The sequence below is a fragment of the Pyxicephalus adspersus genome, chromosome 3 (assembly GCF_032062135.1).
Source record: "Pyxicephalus adspersus chromosome 3, UCB_Pads_2.0, whole genome shotgun sequence".
In the NCBI taxonomy this organism is placed as follows: domain Eukaryota; kingdom Metazoa; phylum Chordata; class Amphibia; order Anura; family Pyxicephalidae; genus Pyxicephalus; species Pyxicephalus adspersus.
In genome coordinates this window covers 25,307,769-25,318,880 of record NC_092860.1, presented here as the reverse complement: position 1 = coordinate 25,318,880, position 11,112 = coordinate 25,307,769, and positions in this window count along the sequence as shown.

Genomic DNA, 11,112 nt, shown 5'->3' with positions numbered 1-11,112 from the left:
AAAAACACTATGCTTAGAAGTCATTCCTGTGGAGGTACAATAGGCCAAATGTAATCCACTGCTTCTTACAGAAATACAGAAATAACAAAAGGAATTAGTAAAAAAAAATTGAGAAAGCAAAAAATATAAAGGCTTTCAAATGCAAAAGTTTTCAAATCTGTTTTTATTTATGTATGCAATCTTTGTTTTACAAACATATAAAACAAAGGATTTCCTGAGCACTATGAGTTTTCCAAAGAGAAAGCATAGCATGCCTTTAGAGAAGAGGAATCATGTATGACAGGGTGAATGTGCTAAGCCATGACAGAGATTGTCCCTGTATTCAGTACCTTTGATTTGTTACTTGTCAAAGAGACTTACAGAGACTGTGGATTCCTCCTACTGGCTCCCAAGGATCAATCGTTTGCAGGGACATTACAGGGAATATTAACCCCCCTTTTTAGAGATTTTAGTGAAAGTAAGTGACACCCACTCCAAAAAGGTAATTTTTTCTGTTAAATATTCCTCACCTGTAATTTTGGGACTACCATGGTTGCGCAGAAATAACCCTGTAGTTGACTGGGAATCTGGATAGATTATTAAATGGGTAGATAATAGTGTTGAAAAATGTTTGATGGACCGCCTCTCTGTGTTGCTGGTACATCTCCAGAGAAGTTGCTAACTCTAAATTGAGCTTTTTGTAATGTATTCTCCTTATGTCCTCCCACCTCAACGGCCTTATAACTGCTTAATAGATTTGCTCCTAGGTACAATGCCACTCCGAAGGCATCTCTACAATCTCACAGACCCTGAAACTTGAGGCCATGAAAGCCTATATTAAAGAAAATTTGGAAAAGGCTTCATCTGCCCTTCTACATGCCCTGCTGTGGCTGGCTTCTTTTTCATCGAGAAAAAAGATGGAAGCCTAAGGCCGTGTATAGACTACAGAGGGAGTAGGCATAAGCAAAGTTGGGGTCACAGGCAGAGGTCGGTCCAGGGTGCGTACAATCGATAGTTCAGGAACAGGCAATGGTCAGCAACAGTAAGTAAAACAAGACACACTCCAGCACAGATTAGCCTAGCTAAATGCTACAACAGGCATTGGCATTTGAGAGAAGAAGGACCCAGCAGCCAATGGCAGCACGGAATTGAGCAGGAACTATTCTGCTTATCAGTTGCAGCACAGCTCCAAATCCCCTTCAGCTGTGCAGTAATAAAGCAGTGGATGCCGCGAGATAAAACCCAGCTAAAGGGAAACAAGGATGCTGCAAGCTGCAGAGCACTAATTCCTAGAACTCCTCTGCTGCTGTAAACACTGCTGCCAGAGGTAAGGGGCCAGGCACGCTTCACTGCGGCGGAACATTGCCAGGTATTGTTTCCAGAAGAGCGTTTCCTAACACAGGGTCTCTGCTAAGTCATATGATTGTTCCCTGAACAAGGTCTTTGATTTAGGACTCTCCAGAATCTGATATTAGCCTCTCAGTTTAATACTTTGCCTTGCCCTCTGGTTACAGATCCTGGCTTTATCCAAACTTTTCCAGATTGCCACTTGTCCTGACCTCAGCTTGTCTGACCGCTTCAGATTCATGTTCTTGTACTTCACATTGGGTCTGATTAGTCGATTGTTTCCAGCTCCTGTGTGAACAGGGACCTCAACCTGGGAATCATCCCCCAAAGTTAATAACCCATTGCAGGGTGTGTTGGTGAAGCTGGTTGGTTGGAAGGTTGGTGCCATAGACTCTACTTGCTGTCCATGTTCCTGCCAAGTTGGTTAGCAACACAGAGGATCTACAATCTGCCTGTGAGTACAGTGAAAACAGTCATGGAATTGAAAGTACCAAGGGTCACTACAAATAGGGATGACAGGGAGGTTTCAAGAGTCATTTTAAAGTGCTGACTAAAGTTCAGCTTTTATTGCTTCTTACGTAAGAAGAAATTCAGTTACTCCTTCTGCGTAGCCAAATTTTTTAGTCAACATTAATCTAGTTATCTCAGAAAGCAACATTCTTTTCATTAACTGGTTTCTGTGTATTATAGATTAGGTCTTGTGATGCTTTGTACAAGGGAAAAACATTTCCTTGTCTAGACCACTTGTAATGAAAGAAAGTATTTTGCTCATTCTGGACTCTGCAGCTTGGCATTCCTAGCTATTATTTCATTCCATGTTATTAAGTCAATGATCTAGCAGAACATTCAATTCCTTCTCCAACATTGATTTGCCCCAGTCATATTTAATATGATGCCTTTATGATTTTAGCCCCTAAGTGTATAACACTAAACCTTATTTACCACTTTATGCAGTATTCTGTTAAATAGTTTTGTGTCTTCTTTTAATCCCAAACCTTATATCCTATATAAACTGATTAAACAATTAGTTTCAAAGGGTGTCAAGACTAATATTACATCAATTACAACCAAAGAGTGTTTAGAGCATAAATTAATAATAACCACTCTCTAAATGCAGTCTATAAAATCAACCCTGGTAAAAAAAATTAACCCATCCCATACCCACAGTCTGGATGAGCTTTTCTCAAACCTTTACCCCAGAGGGACCCTTAATATATTTAAACCTAAATTCATTTAACTTTTGGAGAGTTTGTTGGAGAACAGAAGGTTTTGCTCAGTGAGGATACTTTGGGATTATAATCAATGTTGAGGGGCTATTTCATGGCTATGGGTAATAAATTGCAGCTGTTAGGAGATGCCTTTTTCGTGTTGTGTGCTACCACAGTATCACACACTGTTTATTCTGTTCATTGGTGTCTTTTACAGCAGCAATGTGAACAAGGAAATAGCAGCATCTCCTGCTTCCCTTTAGCCTTGCAGCCTTAGATGTACCATCTTGGCATCCCCCACATACTCTGAGGCTGTGCAAAGCTAAAGGGGATTTTAGGAGCAGATTAGTCCCTGACTTGGTTCCGCCCTGTCTTAGGCTGCTAGGACTTTATAGCCTTTTTACTTGCAATCCCAGTTGCCTGTTGTAGTTTTCAAACTGGGCTTACCTGCTGTTTGTGTGTTATTTGTTAGATTACCCAGCCTGTTTCTGACCCTTTAATTGTATACTGCTAGGTCTGACCTTTTGCCTGTGACCTTGATTCTGCTTTTTTTTGTTTATCGTTGGAGTGGTCTGGTGGTCTTAATACCCGTGTATGACGTCTGGTTCCGAATTCTGAGCTTGTCTCTGCTGAAATCTTTGTTACTGCATAATCTGTGGGCTCCTGGTCCTCTGTCAGTCCTACCCCAGACACCATCCCATGACACTAAGTCCTGGAAGCAACCATGTGATGGGACATTGCATCTAGGGTCCTGAGGCTGAGTGGAGCCTTGCTATAAGCAAAGACTGTGGAGTCAAATTGAGGGACTGGCGTCTGGTGAGTACTGGTGCTGGACAGAATCTTACAGCAGAAAATCTATTAATTACCTGACTCACTGGTGTCATGGCTGTTCTCCCAGCCCCACTTGGAGCTTACTATTAGATGAAAGGTCAGGTGTACATGATATTGGATGTCTTTATGAAATTATTAGCAGATAGATAAGTATAAAAAACTGTTAAAATGAATATCTTTTGTTGGCGAATTTAAATGTTGTACTAATTGTACTAATTGATTATTGCCATTGGTATAGTTATGATATAATATCCCCATCTCAACCTTCCTGAAGCAGCAAAATAGGACCTGCAAAAATAATTGAAAAGACAGGATCAGAGTTAAAAATTAAAGATGAATTGTGTCTACCTAAAAGATATTTTGTAATAAATATAATATTTTTTTTTTAAATAAATGAAATAAACCCTATTCTTATGATAAATTTGACCTTTTGCATTTGTAGTAATAAATACTAAAGATGCACTAGTACCGGTATGTGATCAAAATTTTAAAATATCTTTCTGAAGTTTATTCTGCTAATATTTTGCCTTCCTTCCTTTCCACTCATCAACATGAAACATTATAAAACGTTTTAAACAAATTCACCCATCTATTTGTAATAAAAACCTTCAGCTAAGAAGAAATTGAACTTTGGAGTTTTCCCTACAAACGGTGTATAGAAATCAATCTTCCAATTGAACAACTGTTCAGGAGATAATTTCTGGAGATTTTCCCTTACTTCCGGTGTCTAGAAGTGAGAGTATTTTTCCCAATGGTAAACAGGGGGCAAATGTAAACTTCTAGTGGTTTAGGTTTGGCTTATACATACACTTCAGAATCATTCCTCTTTTTCACATCTGCACCAAAGCTGTCAAATAATATTTTTACTGTAGAAATCTGCCAATCAGGCTGATTGTGATCATCAGTTAGTATTTATTTATGTTGCCTTAGGCTACAATGGATACTGGGGTATTTAAGCAAACAAAAAAAAACCCAGATTGCCATTTTGATATAGTAGTGGTATGTGGCCTCTACGAATATATGTAGGTATATGGCCACCAAACTTTACACTGTGGCCATACACTTACATGTTACTCTAGTGGCACTTAGTGGCTATTTACAGATACTACATCCAATGTGAAGATCAGAATTAAATTAAAGAACATACAAATTCTGATCACCAATTTAGCTTAAATAAGGACATTGATTGCCATCATAAACAATACTGATTCCTCTTTCATAAATGTGGCATTATTGAATTGGCAATAAGGAAAAAAAAAGAGGAAAAAAGTTATTTGCAAAAGTCTGTAAGTTATTAGTTTCAGTACATCAGAATCATATTTGCACTTTTGCCTTATTGCTTTCACTGGTATTCTGCTTTGCTGTGATCCTGCATTAAATAAAGATCAACTGATATTTAGGTTGGGACTACTTTATGAATACAGCGGATGAAGAATTTCAGTGAGCATACCAATAAGGGTGAAAGTTAGAAAATGAATACCAATTTAACACAACTAAAGAAGACTAAAACAGGAGCGGTTTTACTTTGCAGTGATACATTATTACACAGTATTTATATAGTGCTGACATATTATGCAGCGTTAAACAAATCCCATAGTCATGTCACTAGCTGTCCCTCAAAGGGGCTCACAATTTACTACCTACACAATTTACCCTAATATAGTCAAATGTATTTATTACAGTGTAAGGTCAATTTGGGGGGGAGCCAATTAACCTAACTGCATGTTTTTGGAATGTGAGAGCAAACCAGAGTATGCGGAGGAAACCCACACAAACACAGAGAGAACCTGCAAACTCCATGGAGATAGTGCCCTGGCTGAGATTTGAATCTGGAACCTAGTGCTACAAAGACTGCGCCACTGTGCTGCCACATGTGGATAACCGCACCTTCTGGCATATTGTAGAGAAGTTAAAAGGAATTGTTTAGACTGCCCTGAGACAGTGTTTAAAAAATGTGCTGCACTGCAGGCAAACTCCAGTACAAAAAAGGATTTCAATCACCCCCATTCATTTCAATGATAACCAGGGCTTTGGAGTGGTTGAAGATCAGTTAAGCTCGGTAAACCATAGCAATACCACTTAAAAAAGGCCCTGAACTAGTCCTATATGTAACAATACATATGCCTCAAAATTCAAGTCTGTAAAGGACTATTATTCAAAAAAACTAACTAAGTCTATTTAGGGCCCACTAGCCCTCTGCAAAAGGGAGAATTTAAAGGGATTGCAAGGAAAAGCCCTGAATAGGGCATAGAGGAGAGTACCGTAGGTGTACAAGTGCACTAACCTTCTACATGAATATTTTGTTGTGTTATGGGGGCTCAAAATGTAGGAATCATCTGAATGAATGTTAACAAAGGGTTTTAAAAGAACTGAAAGAAAATTATTATTAAGAAAATGTATTTGCATGGCTCCCAACTGTGCAAATTTTGCCGCTTCGCAGGAACACACCCACAATTAAGGCGCAAAGAGCGCCTCTGCCTCTGACTTTGTCCCTTATTGCCACAAGTTGAAAGCTATATGTTCATCAGGTAGTGGACTGCATACGTCTACTAGGCTGATATGTACATCTGTTCTGATTCTCAGAGACAAATGAAATTTGCTTTAATAATGAATATTTATATAACTACAATTCAGATTCAGCTATATATCATTAATCTTACAATGTGATTAAGGCCAGGACCACATCTTTGAAATGTAGTCACTTTCACACCATGCACCATCTTAAATGGCATCCTAAGGCAAGGCTCGGTAAAGCATCAATGTGTTGCACAGGTGAAGTTTGGAATACTTTTGAAGCTCATTTAAAAATAAATGAATATTCATTAAATACTCTACAAAATATTAAGAATTATTTTACCTGTATGGACTATAACATTGGTGTTTGGTGCATATGGGGTGTCAGTAACAATGAATGCAAAGGCAGTTTACCAACCCATGTGCTCTGCATGGACTGGTGAATGAGCCCTAATACTGTAGGTGAATAGGCATTCGAATGTGAAGAAAATTCAGCAGGGGACTGATCATAGGAGACCTTTTTTTTCGGGTTCCAGTCACTTGTATATGTCAGTGTGTTGGTGAATATAAATTGTAAGTACCCTGTGCACTGATTGGAAATCATGACATTTGAAAAAAATACATAGCATACGATTAAAAAAAAAAAAGAAGCCAGCCAGACACAGTCTCTGAACTGCCGTGTGCACTGTTTAATGAAAATCAATGGAATTCTGATGACTTGTGTTTATAGTTCACTCCAAACTGGGGGGGGAAGAGTGTGAGGAACCCCGCTGCTTCCACCCTAAAAGGAAATTATAGTGGTCGCCCCTGCTCAGTCATTTGGTGATTCACTGCCGTGGATTGCTAAACGACAATGGAGGACAACTATATACATGCTAGATTTTCACCCTAGCCAATTACTATAATTGGTTTTGAACGATAATCATCTAGTGTGTGTGTATATAGCTTAAGTCATTGCCTCTTATTTAGCAGCAATCAGATTGGAAGCCCAATGACCAAATGAAGGAGCCCGCATTAGCAGTTGCTAATTGAGAAGGCATGGCTTGGCTTTGTCAGCCTACATAAGGAATGGCTATTACTGGCAGGATTTTATATTTGATATATCTCTAGAAAGTTACATTATTACAAATACCTTACTGAACAATTACTAAATATTTTTTGCTGTTTGTACACATACACATAGGTAGAACCCCTCAATATGACAAGGATTTTTTGCAGACCTTAAATATATACCATCGAGATCAAAATGGAATGGGTTTCCATTGGATATCAATAGGCGGCCATTGCAGAATTAGAATTTTTAAACTAATATTACTATGCTGGATTTATGAGGTATGAATCTGCAAGTACAAGTAATTTGCAACTCAGCTTTAGCGGAAAGTTGTTAAATTTTGTATAATATACAATAATATACTTGCAAACAATTAGAAACAATGGCATGAGCAAAGACAAGGGGTTCCAATTCAAGTCCGTAGAGGTGGCTGTGGCAAACTGCCCCATGTAACGGCTCACAAAACAAATGGCAATGCTGCTGCCATTAGGCACCTGAAATAAAAAAAATAAAAAAATAAACAAAACCCTTTGTTCCAATGTTAAACTTTTACCAAGAGTTGTTTTAAGCAGGAAAATAGCTCAAATTTACTTGCAGAAATCTCTATGTAAACCCAGCCTTTCGGCACAGTATTTTTTTTTGTTTTTTTTTTTAGTTTATTGTGGTCCTGCAGCCTATGTGTGTAGTGTCTACATCAACTAGGCTTTTTAACCATGCTTCTGTAAACCAATTTTAGTATTCAGCATAATGTAGCCACATTAAGTTTTCTGTTGCTATGCATTTTGCATGCATTCTGCATCATTTTCCCTCCTTTTAAGTTTTAAAGTTGCAAAAGTATAGGGCATTTTGCTCAGTATCCTGCTCAGTAACATAATACAGATTGTATTTATAACGCAAAGTCAATGGGCCTGATTTAATAAAGCTCTAATTGGCTGGAGAGGATACACTTTCCACAGTGAAGCTGGCTGATCCAGCAAACCTATAATGAATCTGGTCCAGGATTGAAAACATTTGCTAACAAATAGCAAATTATAATTAAGAAATCTATTCCAAGTTTGCAGGATCACCCAGCCTCACTGTGGAAAGTGTATCCTCTCCAGCTCTGGAGAGCTTTAATAAATCAGGCCCAATGACTCGGCTATCAATTAAAATTTCTGTATAGCCATAAAAAACTGGCCACATGTTTTAGTGTATATGTGCTGAACATTGCTTGGTAATACTGGAAGGACAGTGAATTCCTGAAATGTTCCCCGCTGCTGGAGTTACTCTGCACAGACACCAGATTCTCTGTATTTGCACTATGCTTGTCACATTTGCAGCAGAATATCTCAGCAAGGCGCTGTGCATTCACTAGAAATAGAGTCACATCAAATACACAGTAAACCACTAACTCTTTTCTCCCTAGATAATGCTGATTTGCACTACAGAGGTTTACAGCAAGCAAAGCAGAAATGGCTGATAATTTCTATGTGTAGATATATAATTTCTACGTAATTTGTGGAATAAAACTATACAATATCTCTGATGAGACTGAAAACAATGCAGAACAATGAAGAAGTATTCAAAGACTACTGAATGACAGCTTAAAGATAGTGTCAGAAAATATTATTTTCTTTTATGAAGAACATAGTCTTTACAAGTAATAAATCTGTTTACTCTGCTTGACCAACAAAGACACATTACATATTTGTAGGCCAAGTTATGGACAGGGATTACAGAGGATTTATGAACAACCAATCAGTAATGGCCGTCGTTCACTCCTACGGAGGGGAACACAGTGGGGTACAAGCTAGTGATTCATATACAGTTCTCATTTATTCACCCATCTTACCAGAAATGCAATATGCTTGTCACTTCCTTTGAGTGACAGCACAAATATCCTCATCTTTCCTGTGTTGCAGCCTTTTCCAATTAATCTAAAAGGTTATGGAAATAAAGACATGCATGTTTAAAATTCAACCTGTGTGAAAACCATGGCTCCTTTTATAGTTATCACTGAAAAGTGAATGTAGTCAAGAAGAGTCAAGAATTGTATTATTCACAGAAAAAAAGGGTTAATAAATAATTGCAAGGAATAAAATAAAAGCATCCTCTACATCTCATGGCTGATAAGCACTAATATTCTACATTTTTTTGAGTTTAGATATGCATTAGGGCTGAAACCCAATGCACAGACAGAAACACAGACAATTCAGACACTGATACTGGCAAACGCACATTCAAGACACTCAATACATCAACACTACATCCTTAAAAATAATTAGTTTGTTATTCAGACAATTTGGACTTCAGTCAGTAGAATTTGTTGAGCACTGACATATTTTATTTACATTTTCAAATCTACAGAAAGAATACCGTATCTTTTTTCCTCTTTACAAGGTCGACAACATGACACAATGAATTAAAGTGTTCCAGATGCATGTAATACCATTATACAATCACATTCATAATAATGTGTGCATGGGTACAGAATCTCATCCCTCATCCATGATTATTTTGAATCCATCTCCTTGGGTGAAATGAACAGGAATTAATGGTGGCAGATGGGAATGAGTGGTGACCCATGTCCCCATGCAAACCTCTGATTTAGTTGTTCTGTTAATACACCTGTGAGTGTTAAAAGTCCAATGTACCAAAATACCAGGCTTTTTAGTCAGACACAGAACAATTCACAGTAATAAATGAGGAGGTCTACTTTGGCACAGACCAAATGAGATAAGGGATAACTACACTGGTAACTACACTGCTGTATCTTCCTTGGTCTTGTAATTCTTGAGGCCTGTCCACAGTGGTAGTAGGAACAAGGATTCCATTCCCAGGCAGCACGCAGTGACTGGCACCTGGCCAGCTGCTCAGCAGACCAACCAATATATGCATTCCTAATGAAAAGCATTTGGCAACATTTGGCAATGACTGTCTCCTCCACCATCCCTACCTCCCCCTTTAATTCCCTATGGGTGGCCGTGGGTGAGATACTACATGCAGCTCCTTGACTATGGGCATAATGAAGCAGTAACCATAAGGGGCCAACGCAGATCTAGTAATCCTTACAGAACAAACATGATAGTTAGGAAGACTACCTGAAAAAAAGATTTTTTTAATTAGAGCGAACCACATAGGGGTGCTATATAAACAAAGAAAAAAATGTATATATTTTACGGCAAAATCCGTGCTACCACAGTACATTGTTGCTGTGAATGTCCATAAAAATATAAAAATCTTTATGTTCTGTAACATCACATTCAGCTTTAAAGTAAAGCAAAGCTTGATACTGAAATATAAGATCAAATATGTAATAGTCAGCATAGAGCTTGCAGGTTCTCCCCGTGTCTGCGTGGGTTTCCTCTTGGTACTCAGGTTTCCTCCCAAAACATGCAGTTAGGTTAATAGCCCCCCCCTATTGGGGTGGATGGTGTTGATCCAGCATTTCCCAGAAGCCCAGAAAGTTCTTTTTGAACAACATTTTATCATCCCTCTTGGACAAGCGTAATAAATTTCCAACACCCTTTAAATGTGTTTGCCGTTTTGTGTGTCAACCAGGCAAATACCCACCATAGAGGAAACCACATTTCCAACGGAATGCCAACAATGCATCCCAAGGATGCAATCTGTGGCACCAGGTTATTTAGGTAAAACAATGAAGTGTTGTCAGAAAAAGAATTCTGGAGTTCTTTTTTAATTCCACCATACAGAAAGTCACTGTGTTAATTTACTTTTAGACTTTAGCTCTGTTTAAGACAGTACCTAAGGATGTAATTCCAAGGAATTGTATTTCCATGTCACAGTTGCATGATAGGGATGCTCTACCTACTAAAAAAAATAGCCCCTGGCAGTGCCCAGCTTACCATGTCTTGACTATTAGCCATAAATATGGCCAGAATTTACAAGAAATAATAAACCCCTTCAATGACAATAAACCCTCAATCAAGTTGTTTTTTTTCGCTACTAAATTTACTGGTAAGAAAAAAAAGGAAAAAAAACACACCATCAGTGAATTTTTTCCAAAAGAAAACTATGGCACCAGTTCATAACATCTAATTATTACATTACCTGCACACTCACTCACCAGACCATTCCCAAACACTTTTTACAGAACAAATTTTCCAGGCTGGGATTTTAATTCATTATAGTTTAAAAATAAAATTAAAAGAATGCCTATTGGGAGCATGCCGTTGAGCTTTT